General features: G+C 34.3%; 1 long non-coding RNA gene across 1 annotated transcript in view; it reads right to left on the minus strand.

Moving 5' to 3' along the window:
- Window positions 1–3,010: 3,010 nt before the first annotated feature.
- LOC309859742 overlaps window positions 3,011–27,113 on the minus strand; it is a 324,520-nt gene continuing 300,417 nt past the window's right edge. The window contains exons 5-6 of the long non-coding RNA XR_014308868.1: window positions 25,513–25,617; window positions 3,011–3,116 (exon numbers count right to left, since the gene is read on the minus strand). This is a non-coding gene — a long non-coding RNA (uncharacterized lncRNA). The remainder of the gene's footprint in view (window positions 3,117–25,512; window positions 25,618–27,113) is intronic.

The raw sequence follows: 27,113 nt of genomic DNA on the forward strand, positions 1-27,113 counted from the left end.
GGGGATAAGATTACCTCACATATCCAAGAAAAATCAATTATCTGAATAAAACATTGTTTCAAATTGCCAGCTGGTCAGAGCAAGAGCTTAATGGAAATAAAGGAGGGGAAGAGAAGGTAGGACTAAGAGGAAAAGAAGAAAAAACAATCTGGGAAGAGTTACCTCTTCATCTTCCTTTGTTGAAATGTCCTGGTCCTGACATGTCAATTCTGATTATTAAGCCTAACATTTGCAGTTAAAATAGTAAAAGATTCCAACTTGGTTCACTTCTCCCCCACTTGCTATTTTTTTACATTAATTCCTAACCCTAGGAGGTAACCTCAAAAGGAGAAGTTAAATATTTGTTACTTGAGTACCTTAAGTATAAAATTTCACGTTGCCATAACAATCCATATCCCAAAACAGTTAAATACTGCATAATTTAAGCATAAAGGCATTTGCAATTTCAGTTTCTTTTACTCAGAGCAAAGATGTACAACACCAACAAAACCTGAACCTGGAACAATATTTCTTGTTTGGGGGAAAATAATAGAAAAAAACATGGATTTAGAGAAGTAAAAATTCAAATAGATAGGGCAAAGGAAAGTCCAAATGGAAATACATTTATGAGAAAACTTGTAAGAAGATAAAAAGACACGCTTTCCATTATCACTTTATCATCTTTGAATCAAAAAGAAATCACTACTGCTTCTTACTACTATTTCCCATATTGTGGGAACCAATCAAGGAAATGAATCATTTAGGTATTAGAGACAGCCAATCCCTTAGAGAAGTTAATCCTCTTCTTGGAAATTATTTTACTTCATAGAGGAAAAGCTACAGCTACCTTCCTGGTGACTGTTCCTCCTTTTTCTCATAAGAGAAGTGGAGTGGAGTGAGCAAATGAAGCCAACGAAAGCCTCAATAGTCATATATATCCCCAGTCACAAAACTGGAGGGGAGGAGGAGGGCAAGACAAGCCAGGCATGCACACCCTAGCTATTCTACTCAGCAGATCATTCTTCGTCATTTACAGGCTACCACCCTTGCCAAAGGGTGACAAGATCATTTGGCTAAAGCAACTACTGGCTAAATAACAAACCATACACATAAATCTTTTTAAGGAATAACAGATTTGAAAAAGACAAAAGCTAGATAAAATAGATACATTAAAGTGGATAGAATAAACTTCAACTTTGGTTACTATTTCACAAATTAAATTTGTGAATCTTAATTCAGTGGCTTAAAGGCAGGAGTTGCAAAGTTGGAAGATGAAAGATCAAAGCACTGGTAGCACAGTATTTTCTTGGTGGGAGTATCAGTTTAAGGTCTGAAAATGAAATGTGCTGATCCAGAAACCGAACTTTATCAGTAACTTAAAGATGATCAATCAGCTTCAGTGACTTATTCACAGTCAGAAGAGAGCAAAGGGAGCAAGCACCCCAGGTAAACCCCACCACAAGGAGGCCCTTACAGTGACCCAAAAACCTGTCCTCTATCCATAGCATTCATACTCTTTTTCCACATGAGTACTAATCTGATCTGGTTAACTAGTACTTGGTTGAATACAGAATTATGTAGCAGTAATATAAAACAGATCAACCTGCAAGGTATTTCATCTAGGTCCTAAGGGGGCTTAATTAACACTCCTGCACTTCAGGAGATGCACTGCTTATTTTCCAGATTCTCCATCTCTCTCGATGCAAAATTTACACCCGTCATTCTGTTTTCCATTACCCACTGTGTTTTCTGTAGATGTGTATTATCACTGACTAAGCCATATCAGGCTATTGCTCTCGTGGATCTGATATTATGCATCCTTCCAACTGTGTCCTGCCCAACCATGAGAAGACACATTTATTTCCCTATTTTCAAATTCTTAAACAGTACTTCTGACAGCCCCATGTACCTCTAACTGTAATAAAACTACGAAAAAGTAGTCTGGTTTTTCTGTACTTTTTGTAGATACTGATACTGATTTTAAAATTCTGAACAATTTAAAAACAACAGTCCAACTGGACACAACTCAACACTGCAAAATGTAAATATATACATTGGTTCAAAGCAAATTGTTAAAAATTAACCACTTAACAAAACAACTTATGGCTAGCTCATAATAAGGACACAGACAATTCATATACTCAATTATATAAGGATTCTACATTTGCATAATGCTTTACAAAGTGTGCTCCCATTCAAGATAACATTAATTCTAATCAAATATTTAAATTGAAAGTCTCCAAGAAAGAGATTTCTCTAAGAAGATAAACAAAATAATCCAAAATTTTAAACTTTAAAAGCCATTAAATTTTCTGATGTTTACAGTTAATTTTTCATACATATATATTTTTTCTTTGAAATGAGAAAATATATTAAGACTACAACAGAAACAAATTCCTTCTCTCATAAAATATATCACATACTCTTAGGTTATACATGTGTTAAAATTATTTAAATCAGTCTTGAGAAATACGGTTTCAAGCTGGATAATAATTACACTTAAAAAATCATGCAAGTTTATAAAAGAGACAAAGTCAGGCCTTGGTTTGCCCAGCAATTCCTGTCCAGATTCTCTGTACCAAATTACTTCTTCAAATGCTTAGTATACTTATGCTCCATTATAAACTGTTCTATGTAAAAAATACATGGTATCAGTTATCTCTACCTTAGAATGAATAAATTTAAGTGACTGAATACACTCAAGGATTAAATCTAATCCCCCATTGTAAAATAAAAGACAAAAACCATAGTGTAACTGAATCCAGGACTTAAATTGGTAAGAAGCCTTAAAAGGAATCCAGGAAATCCTATTACATACACCTAACCATGTCAAAGGTTAATTCTTATCCAATGAGCTGTATCCCATTGAGGTCCATTAAACAAACAAAAAGCAGTTATAGAGCACCAACATAATAAAAAGAGTTCACATCACAAAGCACATCATTTTCTAAGACTTAGAAATCTTCTCTAAATAAAAATATAGCATGAATACATCAATATTTGCAACAGAAAATTAAGAGTTCTTACCTTACTACATCATCAATATTGTTCCTGTATACGCCTTCAAGTCTTTCTGCGGGAAACCCCATAGCAATAATGTTGGGATAAATATCTGAGTACTTAAGTTAAGGAAACATCTGAAATATACAACAATGCAAACTACATGTACATTTTGTAAAACATTAGCTGATTATAAAAATCACTATACCTATGCTAGTAAAAGGATGTCAAATGTATTTATCTATAAACCATCATGTGTAATTAAGAAACACAGGTACATTAAATTAATTCCCAAAAAAATTCTCAAAATAATTATATGGCAAAATAATTTTCAAATCTCTTTACCTAGTACATTAAAAGTAAGTACATAAAAATTAAGAAAAAAAGTAACTTCTACATTTACACTATTTAGGCCCACAAACATGAAAACAAAAACCACAGACTATAAATCAGAACTGAAGTTACCTTGGGACAAAAACCAAGTATCAAAATAAAAACAAAAAAAGCTACACAACTTCTCATTTTTTACTGTTACAAAAGGCACCACAGCATAGAGAAAAGTAGAGACAATTAAGAATTAGGAAGCCAGATTTAAGACCTGGCTTATGCCGCCATCCCGTTGTATAACCTGGACATGACTTCATCTTTCCAGGCTTAAATTTCCTACTCCACAACATTAGGTTGAGACAAATACAATGATCTCATCCAAGTCCTTGGTATTTGTGACTTATTAATACTGAACTAAGATAGAAAGCTTTCCTCATTCACCATCAAGGTAATCAACATTTAGCATGCCATTCTATTTACTTATGTTACACACTGTAGTCAGCATAAAAACAAACTTCTGTGCTCCAGAAGAATCTGCATCAAACTAAAAAAACAAAACAAAAAATACCAACCAATCTACATTTCTATGCATTTGTCAATAGTGGCAGACCTCATTTCTTCCCGAGTACCATTATTCCTCTCTCTAATCTCGTGATTTTTCTGAGATGGACCTTCCAAAACAGCCAAGCTGATCTGCCCCAAGCCTCCCTTCAACACCCTCCCTGAAGTTCTCCACCTACCTACTCCTGGACCCCATTTGATCTTCAAGTACAATCCAAAATTCACCAAATCCAGTGCCTTTTTGTAGATCTTTTTTCATCACTTTCGGCTGCTTTCACATTATTGAGTTAATTTCGGAATTATTTTCAATTGAAAATAATTATCAAGTTACTAAAAGCTTTTTAAAATTATTTTTTAAAAGGTTTTATCCATAGTTTTACCACACACCGATTGGACAGACCTAAAAATATTTTAAGGGAAAAAAAAAAAAACAGGGTTACCTGGGTGGCTCAGTCGGTTAAGCATCTGCCTGTGGTTCAGGTCATGATCCCAGCGTCCTGGGGTAGAGCCCTACATCAGGCTCTCTGCTCAACCAGGACTCTGTTTGTCCCTCTCCCTCTGCCCTGCTCATGCTCTTTCACTATCTGTCTCCATCTCTCTCTCTCTCTCAAATAAATAAAATTTAAAAAATAAAATAAAAATAAAAACCTTTCATTAAAAGAAAAAAGACCTCACACAATAGCATATACAATATATTACCTTTTGTACAAAAAATATTTTCTTTTTGGATAAAATGAGTAAGATTTACACACAATTTGCCTGAATATGAACTTCTCAGCACACATGTGCATTTGCACACACACAAATGATAACTGAGAAACCAATAAACATGTTTGCTTCATAGAGAAGGGGTGGCAAAGGGGAAAAACATACACTAAAACCAGCAACAAATAAATCCAATTAAATATCAAATTGGTAACCAGGAGATAGAGTTTATTTCACAGGAGTTATTTGGCTACTGCAAGTTTACTGTACTTCTTGGTAGGAAGCACTGTAAGAACTAAAAGAACTACAAAGAGGGGCTCCTGGGTGGCTCAGCTGGTTACACATCTATCTCAGGGTCCTGGAATCGAGCCCCACACAGGGATCCTTGCTTAGCAGAGGAGTCTGCTTCTCTTCTCCCTGTGCTCATATTCTCTCTCATGCCCATTCTCTTTCAAATCAATAAAATCTTAAAAAAATAGATCTACAAAGAAATTTTAAACTTCTTCTGCAAGTTTGTTTTTACTATTATCAGTATTGAGATCCTCAAGCTTTCTTCTTTATATTGTACAAAAAAATGAAATTTTACTAATGATTTTAAGATTTATGATTATAGGTATAAAATTAAGAAATCAGGTAAAAACCTTAATTAGAAATATCAATATGAACTCATGTTTATAAAAATCTATGTTCTCTAGGTCTTTTCACTGAAATGGCCTAAAAGCATATCAATCTTAGCAGCAAACAATCCCTAGATGGACCCAGACTGCATCTCTAGTATTTAATATATTAAAAGGTACTAAACTTGGAACTACAATGGATGCCAGGTCTGTGGCAGGAAGGTACAAGATGAGTCTGGAATATTTTTCTGTGCCAGGAGACAAGGAAGGTACTCAAGAGATAATGATCTCTATCAGACAGATATAGGAGCTAAAATGAAGGACATCCCAGGACCCAAAGCTCTAACAAACTGAGTAACAAAGAAACAATTCAAATGGTAGTAAATTAAAACACCCTAAATAAAATTAAAACCCTTGAGTCTAGATAAAGCCTCTCAAAGGAAAATAAGAACAAACTATTTTTCATTTATCACCTTTTGAAGTGGCTGTTAGAACAGTTCTTTCTCTACTCTGAAAGTAGAAAAAGAGGGAGATTAAGTGTTTATGCTACTTTTCCTGTAGGTGCTGTATTTCACGACAACCAAATAGCACCATTTCATACAGTAAAGATCTACTTTACAGAAAAACATTGTGTTAATAAACACAAAAGAATAGAACTTTAAAAAATCATATTTTGCAAACCCTAATAAATTTATTGATTTAGGCAAGGATCAACAACTGGTTCTAAACCAACAGGTTAGTGAATGATGACAACTGAACTTTTTTTTCTTAAGAGAGCCAAAGCAACACCACCCAAAATACCTTCTGATGTAAGGAGACCAATGTAACTGAACAGCGGGCAGAAAAGACTGGCACCACCCAATTTCAGTGGTCAATCTGGGCATCACCAAGGAAGTTAAGCAGAGATCCTGTAACTTTCTGTGTGATACAATATGAAGAACACAACATCACCTATGATATCCAAGGTATCTTCAACCTGAGACTCAACCAAGTATTTAGATATAAATTTTAATTTACATTAAATATAAGAGATAGAAAAACAAGCTAAATGACATGAGAATAAACTGGACAAAATCAAAAGGTCTGAAACATATGACCCAGTATCTGCTCAAATGTCTTTTTAAAAGGCAAGGAGGGGAGGAATGGGTATCCCTTATTTTTAAAAGACTTAGGGGTTGGGGTGCCTGGGTGGCTCAGTCGTTAAGCCTATGCCTTCCGCTTGAGTCATGGTCCCAGGGTCCTAGGATCCAGGCCAACATCAGGCTTCCTGCTCAGCAGGAAGCCTGCTTCTCCCGCTCCCACTCCACCTGCTGTGTTCCCTCTCTCACTGCGCCTTTCTCTGTCAAATAAGTGAATAAAAATCTTCCAAAACATTTTTTAAATAAAAAAAAAAACAAGGATTCTAAGAGCCAAATTCATAGGTACAATGCTATCTGGATATTGTTCTAGACGAACAAGCCATAAAGAACATTTTTGAGCCAACTAGAGAAATTTGAAAATGATCTGGGCATTATATGGGATAAAAAATGACTTAAATGGAAAAGCACACATTACTGACTAAAAAAAAAGGTTTCAAAAGAGAATACACAGCATTATGCCATAATCGAATAAGAATGCATATATACCCATATAGCCATATGTAGACAAAAAGATTACAAACTAAGGTACTAAAAGTAATCATCTCTAGGAGGTGGAAATATATATTTTTCTCATTTTTGTTTTTTATTTTCTGTTGTTGATACAATGCCTGCACTATTTCTGTAACAGATTTTTAAAAATTGTTTGCTTTATAATTACCTCCAGGTCTATTTACCAAGTATCATGACAAAATATTGTTTTGTCCCACGTGACTTAAATTCAGCTCTGTATTTAGTTTTTAAAAAATGATGAATTTCTATCTATATATATATATGTATATACACATACATACACACAAATATGTAATGAAAAAAGATTTAAGTAGCATTTACTATGTGGCAATTTTGTTACTTTAAGAATATATAAATTCACCCCCAATCTCAAAGGGTTCTTCTACTATGGAGACTCCAAAACTACTAGGATTATCACACATTACAAATAATAGCTGTCATCTATTATTCTCACCTAAGAAAGTAGTTCCACCTAAAACATAGCTCATTCAAAGAACTATGTTCAATTATCAAAATATTTTGGGTATTATGTCCATTCATGAGAAAGAAAAAAAGAGAGAGAGAGACTGGAGGCTCAAATCAAGCCTACAGCAGTATTAATTCCTGAAAGTGAATAATCTTTACTTTGTAACCCTGTCTTGGGAGCACCAACATATAGAAAATAACACTCAGAAGACAAATGAGGCAGCAGTAGGGACCCAAAGCAGTGGCAGCTTCCACCAATCCAGAATTCCTACATAAAATATTGTAAATAGATATAAGTAAAAAATTTAAGTTGAATTTTTCTGAGCAATGCAACAGCAAAATATTTCTTATTCAAAGTAATAGTAATTACTGCTCCTAATGAACTTTCCAACTGAATGCTTAATTTCAGTAAAGACACTAGTATGATTTTCAGCCTTACAGAAAAGCACAATAATACAATGCCCCTTGAAATGCAGTCATTTTAACCAGGACTAAACTCCAATGTATCCTTGCACTATGAATACTAATAAAGGAGTTAAAGTTGCAAAGGACTTGGGTACCTTATTTAAACAAAACCATTTGTCTCTAATTATACATAAATAGGAATGTTATATACTCATTAAAGTAAACTCAGTTGGCCCCCTTTCATTCACTTAATTATTCAAACACACAGCGAACATTCCATGCAAGGGGCAGTGAGAGCAGAGGCTAAGTAAGCAAAGACTACTGCACTGGAAAAGTCCCTACTCTGTCAGGAAAGACAGATAGACACACAGACATGCAGTGGTGCCACATGACTTATATTCTACTAAATATAAGACCGAAATATTTTAAGAGATAAAGAGAGAGGGGCTAATTCTAATTAAAGCTTCACAAAATAGGTGATATGTTAGAAAATCCTTAAGAAGTCAGTCAGACATCAGTAGACAGAAGAACAAACAAGCAATCAGAACACTTCAGGCAGGGAACAGAACAGGGATGTGGAAATACATACAACATTAGGAAGCAGCAAGCAGGCCAGTGTGGCTCACACACAGAGCTGTATGGAGAAGGCAGGACAAAAGACTGCATTTAGTTTGAAGGAAGCTGTGAGAGGGAGTCCAATTTAACCAGACATATAAGGAGTCAAAGGCCAGAATCGGCATGGGGGTCTCTGACAGAGCAACAATCCAATGCTTCTTTTACACAGATTCTAAACATCCAGTCTTCTGAAGGTTTAATTTTTCACAGATCCTCACCTTTCTTATTCACAGTTTTAGATTTTACCCAAGACTTTAACCTCCATCATAAGTTAGAAAGATGCAGAGAACATGTGACACACTACAGGAAATACATTCCCATTTAATCCTAGCAACCCTACAAGGTAATATTTCCATTTCATGAATGACAAAATTGAGGGTCAAAAAGACTGGGTAATTTGCATTAAGTTCCACAGCCAGTAAGTACTGAGTTATGATTCAAACCAGTTAGGTACAAACCCAGCTTTTTATACCATGCTGCCTCATAAAAGATTAAGAGTTCCTTATATTTCCAAATCAGTAACAAAAATATAAAAGCTTCAAAGGAAGCAGGTTAAAATGAAAGTGAATTTACTAATCAAATGTTAAAGCTGAAAAACTTTTAAAAGACAATACAGAATCACTGGAATTTCCAAAACTGAGTAATGAATTATAAGACACATATTTCTTATGACAAGAATTATACCAATGCATGTCCAATTTGACTTTTTTGCTTCCTAATGTTAAAATTTCTGACATACTTTTTTTGGACAATTTAAACCAAATAAAAATAACTGAGAAAACTATATATATATATATATATATATATATATATATATATATATATATATTCTAATATGGAATAGTGTTAACTTGCAATTACCGGATATACTTTCAAATAACGAGAGTGTTTCATATGAAATTCTCATCTTATTACTTATAAATGCTGCGCATAAAGAATTATACTAACTAGATCACTGCAGGAAGCCAAATATTTTTGCCATCTAGTGATCTAATCGCAGGCAATGTGGCAACATGGTCAAGAACATATGCTCCGGGCACCTGGGTGGCTCAGTGGGTTAAGCCGCTGCCTTCTGCTCAGGTCATGATCTCAGGATCCTGGGATAGAGCCCGCGTGGGCACTCTGCTCAGCAGGGAGCCTGCTTCCTCCTCTCTCTCTCTCTGCCTGCCTCTATGCCTACTTGTGATCTCTGTCAAATAAATAAATAAAATCATAAAAAAAAAAAAGAACATATGCTCCAAGAGCCAAGCTGCCTGGATTTGAACTCTAGCTTCACTTACTAAATCATCTTTTGCAAGTTACCCATCTTCAGTTCCCTGTGTAAAATGGGACTGGTAGGAGGTAACATTTTCTTTTCTTCTCTGCTTAATTTTTATTCAAGCTTTTATTTAAATTCCAGTTAGTTAACATACAGTATAATATTAATTACAGGTACAGAAATTAACCAGGTGTAGAAATTAACTGCATGTAGTTAACTGTATACTAACTAACTGGAATTTAAATAAAAGTTTGAATTAAAAATTAAACAGAAAAGAAAGTGTTACCTTCATTAAAAAAAAGTACTTATCACATAGGGTTGTGATAAGGATTAAATGCATTAACCTATGGAAAACAACTAGAACATAGTGATAGCTGTCTATCAGTTAAACAAATGGGACAGACCTATACCATTAGGGCTTACTGTAACGATTTGGATATTTTTTTTTCCAATGACATTCTTTACTGAATAACCTAATCCTTCTAAAGAGCATCAAAGTCTAATAGAAACCTTAACTCTTTGAAATCTTGACTATAGCAATTTGCCTTTTAAGTATTTAACTTCAGAACAAATGTAAAATATTCCCAAATTTCCCAAAGGGAACCAAACAAAAGACTGCTTTCCCCTTGTTATCAGTGGCTACATGAAGTAAGCAGAGAGGTAGAAGGAATTTCTGTCGGCCCTCAGAGGGACAGCTACCATTGCTATGGCAGATCTGCAGACACAGACATATGACGTTCAGTACATGACCTTTCACCCCACCTCTAAGAAAACATGCTCAGTTTGTTTTGTTTTAATTCAGGTATAATTTACATACAATAAAATACAAGATCTTAAGTGATTCATTGATGAGTTTTGATAATCATATATATCATGTTGGAGAGTCTTGATTCAAGTGCTGCAACAATCCCCTCTCAAACATAGAATGCTGACTGCAAGAAAGAAAATAATAAATGATAATTAAGTTCTAAAGCCTGTCCACAGAAGTCAATTTCACCAATAACAGAACTGACACACTATAAAATGATGCAGCTAGTATATGAGCTAACTCAATTTTTACTGGTTGTTCTTAACATCCAATCCTGACTTAAAACACTAAAAGGATATTCTAAGTTACACCAAATTAACAAAATGCCTTTAGAAAAAAACATGTGAGCTGAGATTTCATATTGATCTTGTCTCAAAATTTTACTTGTACCCAAATTAATGTCATTTGCACTACAAATTTAACTAGAATTTTCAAATAGAGAATAACCAAAAATAGCTCCTTAAGCCTTATTTTATGTGTCCCTGAATATAGACAGTCTTATTTTAAGTACAATTATTAAAAATAAAGCACTTCTGAAGTTTCTTTGTAGTACTACTCAACATAATATATAGATATACTTATCCCCAAACAAGTTATAAACTAAAATACCAGTGTACAGTACTAGTATTCAAACCAGTAACACCTTTTTTCTGCCACAATTATTTTAAGAAAAATTACTTCCACAGATCACATATAAGTTATTTTAAAAATTCTAGTTAACTGGAAGCGGTAACATACATGGAACGCACATGGCAAATAGAAAGTGACATGTAGATTACAGAGGTAGTGATCAAAAAGCAGTAAGAGCAAACCTGAAGTTGCCTAGCTCACAAGAGGAACTGACGTTGAGCTGAATCGGCAGCAGGATAAAGGAATAAAGTCAGACTAACAAGAGGAGACAAGAAGAATAGAAAGCTAGTTAGTAAATACCAAGACTGCACCATTTAATTCTATTTTCCAGGAATTTCTGGAGCTTTTCCCCTGCTTTCTGTCAGGGCTATCAACCAACAGATGCTTAAGGATCAGGTGAGGGGAAAAAAATTCAGCCACTGATTCATAAGCTACATCAGGTCTACATTTTTTTCCAACAAATTTTAACAAATTTAAAATTAACAAAGAGTTTCCATGTATGTCACAGTTATATCCATATTAGCAACTTCACTAATCAAATTATGCTTTAAACAACTGCCACTCATAGACTTATACGGGAGTCTCATTTAATGCAAGATTTTTCTTTTCTGACTAGGTATTCTTTTTCTCTATTAAATGTGTAAAATGTTTGTATCTGGTTTCTAAATTGAAGATTCATATTGGTAGGAAAGCAGAAGAAGGAGATGCTGACTTTTCCAGTTGATAAAGTGCTAATTGCATTATTTGAGAACGATTTGTCCTAACATATAAAGCATATAAATATTCCTGTACAGAGCAAATTAATGCTGCCTAAAATCTAATTTTATAAAGTGAAAAGGGTGCGTAAGCACCAAAGCCTAAACTACAGAAATATTAAAAATATTTCTCAAAAAATACAGAAAAATACAAAAATATTAAAAATATTGCTCCAAAAAAATTGGGGATTTTTAAGAATAAAGCATAGTGGTCAGAAACAGCACAGGACACAGGAACATTTGTTCAAATATTCCCAAGGTGCCAAGCCTGCATTAAAATACTTCATGCATAATGTCGTTTGTTTGTTTGTTTATTTATTTTTATTATGTTATGTTAGTCACCATACAGTAAACCATTAGTTTTTGATGTAGTGTTCCATGATTCATTGTGCATAGTGTCATTTAATAAATAGAAGACCAAAGTTCCATTCTCAGCTTTGCAACTTAAAAGCCTATGACTGCAGGTAAGTTACTAAGTCTCTGGACCTCAAATATTTTTGTTTCTTTTTTCTGCAAAATGATGATCCTAACACCTAATGTAATTTCTTTATTGATTGTTTCAAGGATCAAATGCGGTATCTGGAAATATCTTTAAAACTATAAACTATTAGAATTGTAATAAGAAGCTGTTATGATTTGAGGTTGCATGGACTAGAAATATCCTGTTATTTAATTTTAGTTTCAATGTCTCATTACAAGGCAACTCAATATGATGTTTTTATAAACAAATTATAAAAGAAAAGAATTCCAATATATTCACTTAAATCCACTTTAACATAAATTTTAGGTTCCTTTTAACACTTCTAAATTAGCTGCCCACAATAGCAAACCAGAAAGGAAAACTGACTGCCAAGTAATTTATGAGCTCTACTGGAGCTTTCTATTCCTCCAAACAATTAGGACCTCACAACTTCCTCTAAAATTGTTACATTATACCAACTTGCCTTGACTGAAGAGTTTATACACATTTTTGCTTTGAAAAGAAGTTTAGATGTCACTATGTGGAGTTCTTTTTGTTGCTGTTGTAGTTTTGTTTGTTTTAAGCAGGCTCCATGCCCAGCACAGGGCTTGAACTCACAAACTGGAGTTTAAGGGTCCCATGCTCTACCAACTGAGCCGGGCTTAGATCTTACTTTCTGAAGGAAAATACCACATTCTTCAAAGGTAACATCAAGAATTGCAGGTAATTCTTCTACTTAGTAGCAATACCATAAATTGGTTCATTTGGCACAAAATCTGCAATCTGTAACAAAGAACTATGAAACTGTTTTACCTTTTATTCCAGAAACCCCACTCTAACAATGTGCACTAAGAAAACAATGTAAACTATGCAAAGATAGTCACAATATGCTGTTTTTAAATGGAAAAAATGGAAATAATCCTAACACAGCACAGTAAGCAATGCCTGATATTTAGCCCAATGAAATGCTACCTATATAGCTTTAAAAATGACAAATAACCACTGACAGATAAAAATTAAGCTGTGAATACCTAAGAATGTAATTATGAGCATAAACACATTAACAAAGAGGGAATGATAATTTCCAGTGACAAATACCTGACACAGAATCAACTTCTTCCATGTTTAAATTGAATATTACAGTTTTAAACAAATACTTTTTAAAGGAACAATGAAGGCCCTCTGAACTTTATTTAAATGTAAGCAAACCATAACCACAGAAAAATATCCAATCAAGTCACTGATAATGCTAGCAATGCTCTAAAACCCAAAGTACAATTTTTGTGTGTATTAGCTAAGGGATTATTCCTCTCAACAAATTTAATCAATTTTTCTTCAGAGCTGTTATGAAATAATGTATCTACAACTGTTCAAACCTACATCTGTGAATCTCTAAAATTTAAATTGCCCAACTAACTAGTTTTTAACGAGCGTAAGAAACAATTACCTCCTTCCTAGCTCTCTGGACGAATACGATAAGGCAGATTTCCTGTTTCAGAACTCTGCTGCTGTTAAAATACACACACGTAAACCCCGCCCCCTCCATGCCATGGTTCTGCTCCCTCTAACAAACATCCAAGATTGACTACCAATGACAAATCAAATAAAATATGGTTGTAACTTACAGAACAACTTTCAGAAAGATCATCAGTCCAATATGCATTAGATATACTTGTCAGCATTATATACCTGAACTATAAGCCAAACGCTAACCTAATTTTCTACAGCGAAATCATAATAAAGTATATGAAAAATTAAAAAACTTAAAATTATGACATCAATCCAGCATTATTGTAAAGTACATAAGAGTGTATCTTTTACGTTCTAATCTTTATATTCAGTGTTAAGTTTATGGTACTTCTGTAGTTCATTTCATTATAAAAGGCATGCTTTTTATCATTTAATTTACCAGAGATAACTATCTAAAACACTAGGTTTGGGCTGCTCTTTAAGGTCACTAACTTTCACAGAAAGAAAGACATTCCAACATGTAAGACAAAAAAGATGATAAGGGATGTATCAATAGTTTGAAAACAAAGGCCTAATAATATTTAGTGCAAATTTACTCAATACTAGTAAACTACATTAAAAAAAAAACACAACAGATTCCAACATTTCCAACTCTATTGATCTTTTAGATGCAGCCGTGCACAAATTTCCTAATGTTCAAAACTACTACACATACATAATACGAAGGAAAAAAGCTCAATACAAAACGTATCGCCAGCAAGTGGGTTTTCATTTTCCTACTAATTAAGCTAAAACTGTAAAATTTCTAAATTTACTTCTATCAAATTTACCTTTCAATGAAACCACTGCTAATTTGAACCATTTTAATGGAAGAAAGCTCCAAACAAGTGTGTGCTAGGCTGCTTCATTTTATATTTGGCTTTAATATAACAGACCCAAATCTCTTTATTTTATATCTAAGCCAGGACATCATCATCTAGAAATGACTTGCTTTTTTTTTTTTTTTCCAAGTGGCAAAAATAGTTTTGCCTAACTGCTGTATTTTAATCCTGGAAGGGTTTATACTAATATAAACTAGAAATACAGGTCTACTTTAAAATATTAAGGCACAGATATTGTCATTTATTACTACATTAATAAGAATCATATTACTGATTTTATGAAAACTGCCTTGGTTCTAATACTGAAAAACATGATTTATATTCTCACTGAGGATATTTTTATCATTATATCAACTTTATAATCACTTGAATAAGTGGATCATCAAAAAAAACCTCTGAAATTACATATACTAAAATACTAGCCCAAATTCATATTTTAAATTTTAGTAATATGCAGATTTAAATATACTAAAAAATATGAGAGCAAGTCTACTGCTTGGTTTGAAAAGGCAGTACTTTTAGTTTTAGTCAGCAACCCATAAATGCTTGTTCCTAAAGCAAGTATCATTTTAGTATAAATCCAATTATCACAATTGGGGGAAAAAAGCACAATTACTAATCAATTAGTTGTGGAATCTTCATATGCAAAGGAGAATATACAGAAAAACTTCGAAAATTATTAAGCTGAAACATGAAAGATAAAAAGGGAGATAACTCTGTCAACCAAAAAACTTTTGAAAAACATAATAAGGTCAACATACAGAAAAACAGAAATACCAACAGTTAGATGGGAGGGACAGAAATGAAAACAAGGGAAAGGAGCTCATAACACATCACACCCTTTAAATACTATTAGGCAAACAAAACAGGTAAAGACTGAATATTTGGATAAAAATCTCACCTAAATACATGCTCCCTCACTTAATATAAGAGACAGAATTTACACACATATTATCTGTTTATCCAAAAGGGCACCATTCTCTTCATGACCTACCACTCAGACCCGAACAAATTCTATAAAGTGATGCTTGTCAAACAATCTACTTTCATCAGACATGAGTTTTAAATTGGCAAGATGATTCTTACACAAAAAATAGAGGCCCTAAACACAAAGTTAGATCCTATCTACATGAAATAGTATGCCTGATCATATTAATCATTTGGCATAACAAACTTCTCAGTAAAAATATCAATAAATAAAGTAGATTAAAACTAATCAGACCCTATTAAGCCCAATATGCAATTTTAAAGACATCTATCCAACCTGGCAACACCAGTTCTTGGGGTGGGTGAGGGAGGGTGTGAAAAGGAATTATGTTACAGAAACAACTTATATATTGTAGCTTGAAAAAGCAAAATTTTAAATGGGAAAAATCACTTCACGGCAGAAAGACAAGAACTGAGTTGTACAAGAAAGCAGAGGACCTGAAAAATATTTAAAGCAAATATTTAAGGAATACATATTAAATCAGTTCCCTGATGAAGTTCCATAATAATGAATTCCTATATATCAACTTTTAGGAAAATTACAGCTTAAAACTATCAAAATCTCATATAACTTAATATCTCAAGATAAAACATGGTGTTCCCACTTAAATATCCAAATAATCTTGTAAAACTAAATGACTAAAAGCCAGACTTCCATTACATAAGCTTTAGTTCTCAACCAATATCTTCACATTTTTTTTAAAAGATTTTATTTATTTATTTGAGAGAGAGACAGTGAGAGAGAGCATGAGCGAGGAGAAGGTCAGAGGGAGAAGCAGACTCCCCATGCAGCTGGGAGCCCGATGCGGGACTCGATCCCGGGACTCCGGGATCATGACCTGAGCCGCAGGCAGTCGTCCAACCAACTGAGCCACCCAGGCATCCCATATCTTCACATTTTATAAGAAAAATATACACACTGGCATAACCTCTAAGCTTTATTTTTGCAAAAGCTTAAAATTTGGTATTAGTCTTTAAAGACTATAATTAATAGATGATTCCAAAAAACAGAAATGTCAAAACCACTCATATCACTAGATTATCTTAACTTTTTCCTGTATTTGAGTAACAGATGGCAAAACTTAGTTCTTGGACACTACACAGTAATCACAATCTGTGTGACCTTTTCAGTATTAAAAAGAATCCAAATAGCCTTAATAACCAGCACGTGAGTGTATTTTACAGTATTACCTATAATCCTGATCATAGTGAACAGAAACTAGATATGTGAAAATGCATCAGACTTTTTGGTGTGCTGATTCTTATTTTCCATAAATTTCCTACAACTAGCCCATGAAAACTATCCAGATGTCAGACTGCTTCTTCAGTTTTCAAAAAACATAGATGCACACATTTACAAAGTATTTTTACCATTACTTCATTTCCATTAGTAACAAAAAGGTATATAGCATACCTAGATCAAAATTTCCTTATGCTTATTGAAAGAATTTTATCTCATTTAAAAAATGTTACTCTAACAAGTAATTTTGTTTAAAAAAGAGAAGAGTTTGTTTCGTCCTCAGTACTTTTGTTCTAAGTACATGAATTAATACATTTGCTCAAGACATCTTTTAGCTAATAAGGTTAAAATTATCTCCCTGTTTTAATACATGACTCTTAAAAATAAACTCTGTAATAAATAAATAAATAAATAAATCAGATAAAATGGAACACTAATGGGCAACTAAAAGGAATGAACCATTGATAGAATAACTTAGATGAATATTCAAGGTGTTATGTCGAGGGAAAGAAACTAATCCCAAAGTGACATACATACAAATCTATGTAACATTTGAACTGACAGTGGCAGAGCGCACAGGAGTGAAGAGGCTGTGGTTATAAAAGGGCCAACAGTAGAGGTCCTTATGATAATGGAACTATAGAGTATTTTGACTATGGGGCAGATACGCAAAACCTACACAAGTGACAAAGTTGTACTGTACTAAATGTATGCAAACAAATGAAGAGAAGAAAAACTGGATAGATCTTTCTTAGGCCCCAAAATTTTATCAATGTCAATATCCTGGATATGATATATATTTTTTTTCTGGATATGATATTTATACAACAGTTTTGCAAAATGTTACCATTAGTGAAAACTGGGTGAACTGTTCCCAGGACTTGCATATATCATTTCTTAAAAGTGCACTGGAATCTGTAGTCATCTCATAAAAAGAAGTATTTCAATTTAAAAAATTACCAAGATGGTAGTTCACCTAAGAACTTGCTCCAAATAAAAGCATTAAAATAGAAGCTAGCGATGATCAGAAAGGATAAGAAAGCAAGAGTCAACTCTATCGTATAAAAAAAATTGACTTTATTTTTTTAAAGATTTTATTTATTTATTTGACAGAGAGAAATCACAAGTAGATGGAGAGGCAGGCAGAGAGAGAGAGAGGGAAGCAGGCTCCCTGCTGAGCAGAGAGCCCGATGCAGGCCTCGATCCCAGGATCCTGAGATCATGACCTGAGCCGAAGGCAGCGGCTTAACCTACTGAGCCACCCAGACGCCCCCAAAATTGGCTTTAAATTAAAAGAGAAATATAAACTACAGAAAGATGGAATTAGATATACCATACAAACAATAATCATAAGAAGCTGACGTAGTTATACTAATAAAAACAAAAAAAGATTTCAGGAAAAGGAATTTCACCAGGAATAAAGAGGAAAATTTCACAATGAGAAAGAAGATACAACAATCTTAACGCAACTGTACCTTAAATGAGAGCTTCGTTATGTGAGAAACGGACAACAAAAAAACACAAAATCACAATTACACCTGGAAACTTCAACATACCTTTCTCAGGAATTGATAAAACAACTGAAAGGGAAAGGAAGCATGAATATGTATAAGCTGCAAAACATTATCAACCAACTGACATTTTAGAACATCTTGTGCAGTAACAGCAGAGTACAGTCTTCCCAAGTCACATGGAATATTCACCAAGAAAGATAAACTTAAGGAAAACCATAAAGATTATATTCTCTGAACACCAAACAAGTCATAAATGAAAAGAGTATTTAGGGGCGCCTGGGTGGCTCAGTGGGTTAAAGCCTCTGCCTTCAGCTCAGGTCATGATCCCAGGGTCCTGGGATCGAGCCCCGCATCTGGCTGTCTGCTCAGCAGAGAGACTGCTTCCTCCTCTCTCTTTCTCTCTGCCTGCCTCTCTGCCTACTTGTGATCTCTGTCTGTGAAATAAATAAAATCTTCAAAAAAAAAAAAAAGAAAGAAAGAAAGAAAAGAAAAGAGTATCTAGAAAAAATTCCAAATATGTAGAAATCACACATGCTTTTCTAAGTAACTCATGGTAGGGTGGGTGGAGAGACCTTAAGGTAAATTAGAAAATATTTTTAACTAAATGAAAATGAACCCATAACTTCCCAGAATTTCTAGATCCTGGAGTGAAAATCAGAACTTTAAAAAACTTATAATTAAAATGAAAACATTATTAAAGCCAATGAAAACCCAGCTTTCATTTTAAGAAGTTAAAAAAAGAACCAACCCCAGAGTGAAGGAAAAGATAAAAATAGTAGAGAAGTGGACATAAGTCAATGAAATAGAAAAAGCACAGAGAAAAATCAGTGACACCAAAAGTTCATTCTTTTGAAAAATGTAATCAGTAAAACTGATAAATTTCCTGCAAACCAAGGAAGGAAAAGAGAGAAAACAAATTACCAATGTAAAAACTCGAGGGGCAACCATCGCACAGATCATACAGACGTCATTCTTTATGAATAGTGACACAGCCGTCTTTAACACAGAATCTGCAAATCAAACTCAGCAATATATAAAGGACAGATCATAACCAAGTAGATTTTTACAGAAATACAAGGTTGTTTGAACATTTAGAAATAAGTAAGTGTAATTAATTGCATCAGAAGAATTTCAGAAGGAATCATATGATTATTAGATTTTGTGCTTAAAAGGCCAAAAGAAAAAATATTGACATTTATTTATGATGAAACTCTGAGCAAACTCGAATTAAAAACAACATTCTGTACCTGAGAAACCCACAGCTGACATGAAACATACAATAATCGACTCAGTGCTGTCCCTTAAGACAGAGTAAGGCAAGGATGTCTTTTGACACCAGTTCATTCCGCATTGTAGTGAGAATGCAGAAAAGGAAAAAAAAAATGTTAACAGCATCAAAGTTGAAAAGAAAGAAGCAAGTACAGGTGACATGATCATATACAATCAGAAAATCTTATGGAGTCAAAAAAGCTACCAAGACGATGTTTGTTTATCAAGATTACAGAAAACAATGTCAATACACAAGGTTCAACCATATTGCTACAGATTAACAAAAAACTACTAAAAGTGAAATTATGTAAATAATACTACTTATAATAGCATTCAAAGCAAGAAAGGTTTAGGGATAAGCCTAACAAAACAGTATATGTTATATATATAATATATACTGTTATATTATATATATACTATTATATTAATATTATATATAATATATATACTGTTAATATTAATATAATACTTATATATATAACATAAATATAATATTATATTAATTAATACAACATTATATTAATATATATAATATATAAGTATATTAATATTAACAGTATATGTATTATATATAATATTAATATAACAGTATATATATTACATATATATTACTTGGGCAATACAAAATGCTGCTGAGAGAAAGACTGGATTTAATGGTGAGATAGATCATATTCATGGGTCAGAAAAGTTAGTATTATTAAAATGTCAACTTTCCCCGACATACAGAATCAATAAAATCCTAAAAGCAATATTAAGGTAATCTTTGTTTTGTTTTGTTTTGGTTTTGGAAACTGACGAGCTCATTCTGAAATATACACAGAAATGCAAAAGATTTGAAAGGGCCAAAACAGTTTTGGACAAGAGAACAAAGTTGGAGAATTTACACAGTTTCATTTAAAGACTTATTAACAAAGATATGGGAATACAGACAACACAGAGAAGCTAAACAGATCAGTGGGTCAGAGTAAAGGGTCATAGGTAGAAACCACACCCAATACACACAAAGACAAATAATCAATTGGGGGTCTTAAAAGGTGCCAAGGTAATTTGATGGAGGAAAGACAGTCATTTCAACAAATGGTGCTGAAAAAATTGAATGCTCAAATGGAATGATATAAATTTCAACCCTTAAAACACTATACATAAAAATGTATTCCAAAGAGATCCTATACCTAACACAGAACTAAGGCATTTAGAAAACAAGGGGGAAAATCTCTGATACTATTGTTAAGATCTCTTAGAAAAGATTAGAACTGGTCAGCTGGACTTTTATCTAAATGAAAAACTTCTTCTAAAAAGCCACAAACTAGGGGGTCGGGGGGAAAGGCACAGATTGGGGGAAAATATTAAATTAAAAAAAATCCTTCTAACTCAAAAATAAGCCAAACAACCTACAAAGTGAGCAAATGATTTAAATAGATGCTTCACAAAATAAGATACACAAATGGCCAATAAGTAAGTGAAAGATGCATATCATTATTTATCAGGGACATGCAAATGAAAAAGCACAGGGAAATGCCACTATGTACGTTAATATGGTGACATTAAAAGTAACAATACCAAGTATTGACCAAAACATGAAATAATACATCTCTTACACACTGGTGACAGAAATATAAAATGGAACAAACACTTCAGAAAAGTCTGATACCACGTATGCTAATCCTACAATCCGAGAAACTTTACTTCTAAGTATCCAGCCAAGGGAAATAACAATAGGCCTATACTAAAATGCACATGAAGTTCACTGCAGCTCTGCTCGTAATAATCAAAAACTGGAAAGGGAATAGGTAAACAGAACCGTAGTACTAAACATACAATAAAATATGACTTAATCAAAAAATGAAGGTGTTACTGACAGATACTAAAACACGGATGCATCTCAAAATCAGGCTGAATGAAAGACAGATAAGGAAGAGGACATATTGTGCATCTCCATTTATGTGAAATGGTATTTTAAAAAATCAGTCTAACCTAGCTACAGAAGGCAAATCACTGGTTGCCAGAGGCCAGGAGGGAGGGAGGGGGAAGTCCCAAGATTGAGAAACCTTTCTGGGTAATGGGTGTGTCCTCTTAACTGTAGGAGTCATACGTATGAGTATACTCTTATTCTTAAAACTCAAGTTGGTGACTGGGCGCCTGAGTGGCTCAGTGGGTTAAGCCACTGCCTTCAGCTCAGGTCATGATCCCAGGGTCCTGGGATCGAGTCCCGCATTGGGCTCTCTGCTGAGCAGGGAGCCTGCTTCCTCCTCTCTCTCTGCCTGCCTCTCTGCCTACTTGTGATCTCTCTCTGTCAAATAAATAAATAAATTCTTTAAAAAAAAAAAAAGAAAAAAAAAAAAACTCAAGTTGGTGACTTAAATAGGGTCTATTTAACCACATCTCAATTACTGCCCAGAGTTGATTTTTTTTTTTTAATTTGGAAGCACTATTATTTTAATAACAAAGAACTTAAAATTCTAAAAATCATTAACAGGAAAAGAGACAATATCATTATGGTCACATATTAAGCTTTATTAAAGTGAATCAACTAAAGCTAAATATATCAGTATGTATAAATAGCAAAACCATGCATTTCAAGACAAAAATAAGTTGCAAAACATGAGTTCCCACTGATATACTAGCAAAAAAATGTTACACGCACACACACACACACACACACACACACACACACAAACACACACACACAGAGAAATATATGTGAAATATTACTGTAAAACTAGTTAAGACCTGAGATCAATACTAACCAAATTTAGAAAAGTGCGGAAGGTGGTACTAATTATTGGGTATGGAATGGATTTGAGGATGGTATGCAGATATTCAACTATTCTTGTACTACATTACCTCCAACCTGCGGCAGACACACCAATGGTTAAGATATGCCTCATAATTAGATAGATATATGAAATATTTCACTAAAACACCACCAAGTTTCTCTCCCTGGAAAGGCGGGCTATCCCTGGGTCAACAGGCCTGAATTCAATAAAGCTAAGCCATGAGGAGCTTCCTGTAAATTTCAGGTGGGACACAGAAGTCCCGGCACTCTAGGCAGCCCTCTACTTTCATTAACACACTCAATGTTACTTCTGGTTCCTGAGCCCAAGAAGAAGAAGCAGACACATCCTCAACTGTCCCTGGCTGATGGCAGTGTACATTCTGATTTGGCTCTAGTCCATGAGGAGAACCCCCAGAGTAGATTCCAGGATAAACCAGACCATCAAGCATTATTTGCAGAAGTATCAGCATAGGTTGGGGACAGACTAATCAAAAACCCTCTGACGGGGGATGGAGTGACATATGTCTCTCCAAAAGTGAAATTGGGGTCTGAGAAGAATATTCCGTTTATCTGTTCTTTTCAAAAAGCTTCACATTCCACAGTTAATGTTTTTATACATGTCTATTTTCAGTTTTATTTCTATTAAAAATTTTGAGATCAGAGATAATATAGCTAAAGGAAAATTTCTGTCCGTATTTCCTAAAGACATTCTTCCTTCAATACAATCTTCAGATATAAGAAAGTCCAAATTTTGTTTAAGCGTGCATGCTCAAAACATCTTTACGATGTCTTCTGATATCAACTGTCCTGCTCAACAAAATGGCATTTCTCGATAAAGGCTGAACCAGATTTGTTCATTCTTTGGGTATCTTCCCTATTATTTCCCTGACATACATTGAGTACAACTTGTGTATAAAGGTCTCAAACGTATACAAGATGTTGACACTTTCTCCCAAGTGTGCTATGATTGTTATTTAAGGCCAAATTCTGGAAGAATATTTTCACACATCTGTTTGATTGACAGGATTATCTCCTACGTAAGTTCCTTATTTAATAAGTTCTACTTCATAATAATCCCCCGTATTTCCTACATGCATTAATAGGGTTTCTTCTACAGTCATTTTATTTGTCTTATTTCAACAGGTTTTCAGACATTCGACAAATTCAGAGTATTTCCCACTACGAGTATTGTCTTGTTTACTTTGGAAGATGAATTAGGGTAAAAATTTGCCATTCTTTACATTCATAGGGATCATGTCCTTTGTGAATTTTCAGTGGTATTTAGAGGTATGGATCACAAGAGAAAGATTTCTCTCACTGCTGTATTTATAAATTTTCTTCCCCTGTATGTAACCTTGGATGTACTGTGATAACTGATTTCTTGGAGGTTTTATCACTCTCAATACATTCACAGGGTTTCTCTCTTATGTGTCTTCTCTGATGTCCTTTGAGGCCCGAGTTGCAACTGAACGTTTTCCCTCAATGATTACATTCACAGGGTTTCTCTCTTGTATGTGTTCTCTGATGCTTAGTGAGATCTGACTTATTATAGAAGGACTTCCCACATGCACTACCCTTATAAGGTTTCTCTCCTGTTTGTATTCTCTGATGTACTGTGAGAACTGATTTCTCAGAAAATGACTTCCCACACTGATTACATCCATTGGGCTTCTCACCTGTGTGAGTTCTCTGATGTGATCTGAGGACTGAGCTGCAAGTGAAGGCTTTCTCACACTGAGTACAGTGGTATGATTTCTCCCCTCTGTGTGTTCATTTATGTATTGTAAAGTCTGACTTATGGCAAAAGGTCTTCCCACGTTTTTTACACACATAGGGTTTCTCTCCTGTGTGAGTTCTCTGTGGTGTACTGTCAGGTATGAATTCCTAGAGAAGAACTTCCCACATTCTTTACATTCATAGGGCTTCTCCCCTGTGTGAGTTCTCAGATGTACTCTGAGGTAGGAGTTTCTAGAGAAGAATTTCCCACACTGATTACACTCATAAGGTTTCTCGCCTGTGTGTGTTTTCTGATGTACTGTGAGGACTGAGTTACTTACAAAGGTTTTTCCACATTGATTACATTCATATGGCTTCTCCCCTGTGTGAATTCTCTGGTTTACTGTGAGATATGACTTATGATACAAGCTTCTTCTACATTCCTTACATTCATAGGGTTTCTCTCCTGTGTGAGTTCTCTGAGGAATTATGAGGTGTGAACTTCTAGAGAAGCATTTCCCACACTCCTTACATTCATAAGGTTTCTATCCTGTGTGGCCTCGCTGATGTATACTGAGGAGAGATTTGCGAGAGAAGCATTTCCCACATTCCTTACATTCATAGGGTTTCTCTCTTGTATGTGTTTTCTGATGTTTGGTGAGTTTTGACTCTTTGCAGAATGTTTTTCCATATTCATTACATTGATAGACTTTGCCTCCTATGTGTGTTCTCTGAGTTATATTAAGAACTGACTTCTCCCCAAAGGGTTCTCCCAAGTTGTTATATTCAAATATTCTCTCTCCTGTGCCAAGAAAGTCTGATCTCCCATTGAAATTATCCACTCTTTAATATACTCATAACCTTTCACCTCTAAATGAACTCTTGTGTTCCAAGAGAGATGATTTCTCAAAAGTTGTAGCATATTCTTGAAACTCATAAAGATTTTCTGTTCTTTGTGCCATCTTACTGAGCACGAGGGTTGAATTACTACAGAATGTTTTATCAGATTCATTATGTTCACAAGGACTCTGTCCTATGTAAGCTTGGTTATATGGGATGACAACTGCCGTCTCATGGAAAGCTTTCCCACATTCCTTGTATTCCTTATTGCTTTGAATAAAGCATTGCTCTATATTTTTAGTTCTCTGATATGGGATTAAATCATCATTATGACTGAGGTGTTTTCCATTTTGAATGAATTCACAAGGTTTCTTTCCCATTTGAGGTTGTTCATGGTTAATCTGAAGAAACGATTGTTCCTTACTGTATTGAGGCCAACAGCCTTCTTACTTAAAAAGGTTTTCTTATTAATAATTAATTCTGAAATACATTTCAAATTCATACCACAAGAGTCACACCTACACGGTATTTTTATGGAAGGAACTGTGTCTGTGCTGAAATTAAAAATTTTTCCTAATACATTACCTCTGTGCACAGTCAGTGTTTTGTTGTTGATAAATGGAGCTTGCCAGAAACGTCTGTCCTGGGTTTCTTGAGTCTCTTCTGCTTGGCTATCAATTTTGCAGACTTCTAAAGATGACAAAGACCAACAAACCATAAGCCATGAATCGTGTCTTAATTATGATGAAATTACACTTAAAACAAATGCCCTTCTACGTCACTGACTTAGTTTTGTGAAATAAGAGTGATCCAAACAGTCATATTGCCCCATCCGTTTGGATTAGAAAAACAAAACCTGAAAGGGTAGAAAAGGGGATTAAAAACTTAGAACACACACATCTACATTTGGTAATTTACAAATACATACTTCAAGACTTAATATGTACGTTACAAATAAATATAAAGCATGGTGAAGAAAAGACTTAAAAAAAAAAAGGCTCTTCTAGGAAGGGGAAATGTAGAGACCAGAGAGGCCATGAAACTTAGTAGATAAGAGTGCCTTAAAGATGGGCGCCTGGGTGGCTCATGGGTTAGGCCGCTGCCTTCGGCTCAGGTCATGATCTCAGGGTCCTGGGATCGAGTCCCACATTGCGCTCTCTGCTCAGCAGGGAGCCTGCTTCCTCCTCTCTCTCTCTGTCTACTTGTGATCTCTGTCTGTCAAATAAATAAATAATATATTTTTAAAAAAAGAGTGCCTTAAAGAAATAGAGGAACAATTTGGTATCCTTTAGAAGGATCAGACTTTACATAATTTTCCTCTCATACTTACATTAGTGCACCTAAATTCTCTCTAAACTTTACATGTTTCCAGTTTCATTCTCCCCCCCTTTAAAACTACTTCTGTTTTGTTATATATACATTAATTTAGTATACTGTTAATACCACATTAAATTTCTGGAAGCACTGATTTCTTGGTGCCTATGAAGAGAGTCCTGTAATGTAGTTTCTAACTTTCCTTCTCTTCATGTTACTTATAAAAAATACAATGTCTACCAGGAAAAGTAAAATTAAAAAGATGAGGAAGAAGACGGAAAGACAATCAAATCCTTCCGTTGTTTTTTGTTGTGGTATATTCAAGCTTATTTGGTCAGATAGCCTACCACCAAATGCTAATTTCTCCCCACTATAAACTCTCTCTGACATATTATTAGTAAGAATTTTTCTTTTACACCCGTATTTCTACATTTCTTGGTTTTATGTGTATGTATAGCCATGGAAGACCTGACCCCAAATACTCAATGATCTATCTATTCACCCTAGGAATTCTCAGCTATATTTCACATTAGCTTCTTGCTCCGTACATACAATGTAACAATGATGACCCTGTTTAAAAACCTCTTCAAAGCCCATTGTCTCCAAGCACCATTAAAGGAAATGTATTGCAGTTATAATGCTTGGGTGGAGGGGGAACGTGTCCTCAACTACATACATATTGGGTATTCAAGTGATCGCTTCACTAGTCCATCATGTCTTCTTTGTAGAAATGCCAGACTACTAATTTGTCAAAAATCATTCACGTTCTAGCAAGACTTTTCAACTCAGCTGGCTTACATTCCCATTTTGGACTTGCTCAGAACTTCGCTCTTTAGGAAAATGACACTGTCTCATAATAAGTCTTCACAAAC

The sequence above is a fragment of the Mustela nivalis genome (assembly GCF_964662115.1).
Source record: "Mustela nivalis genome assembly, chromosome: 2".
NCBI classification, from domain to species: Eukaryota; Metazoa; Chordata; class Mammalia; order Carnivora; family Mustelidae; genus Mustela; species Mustela nivalis.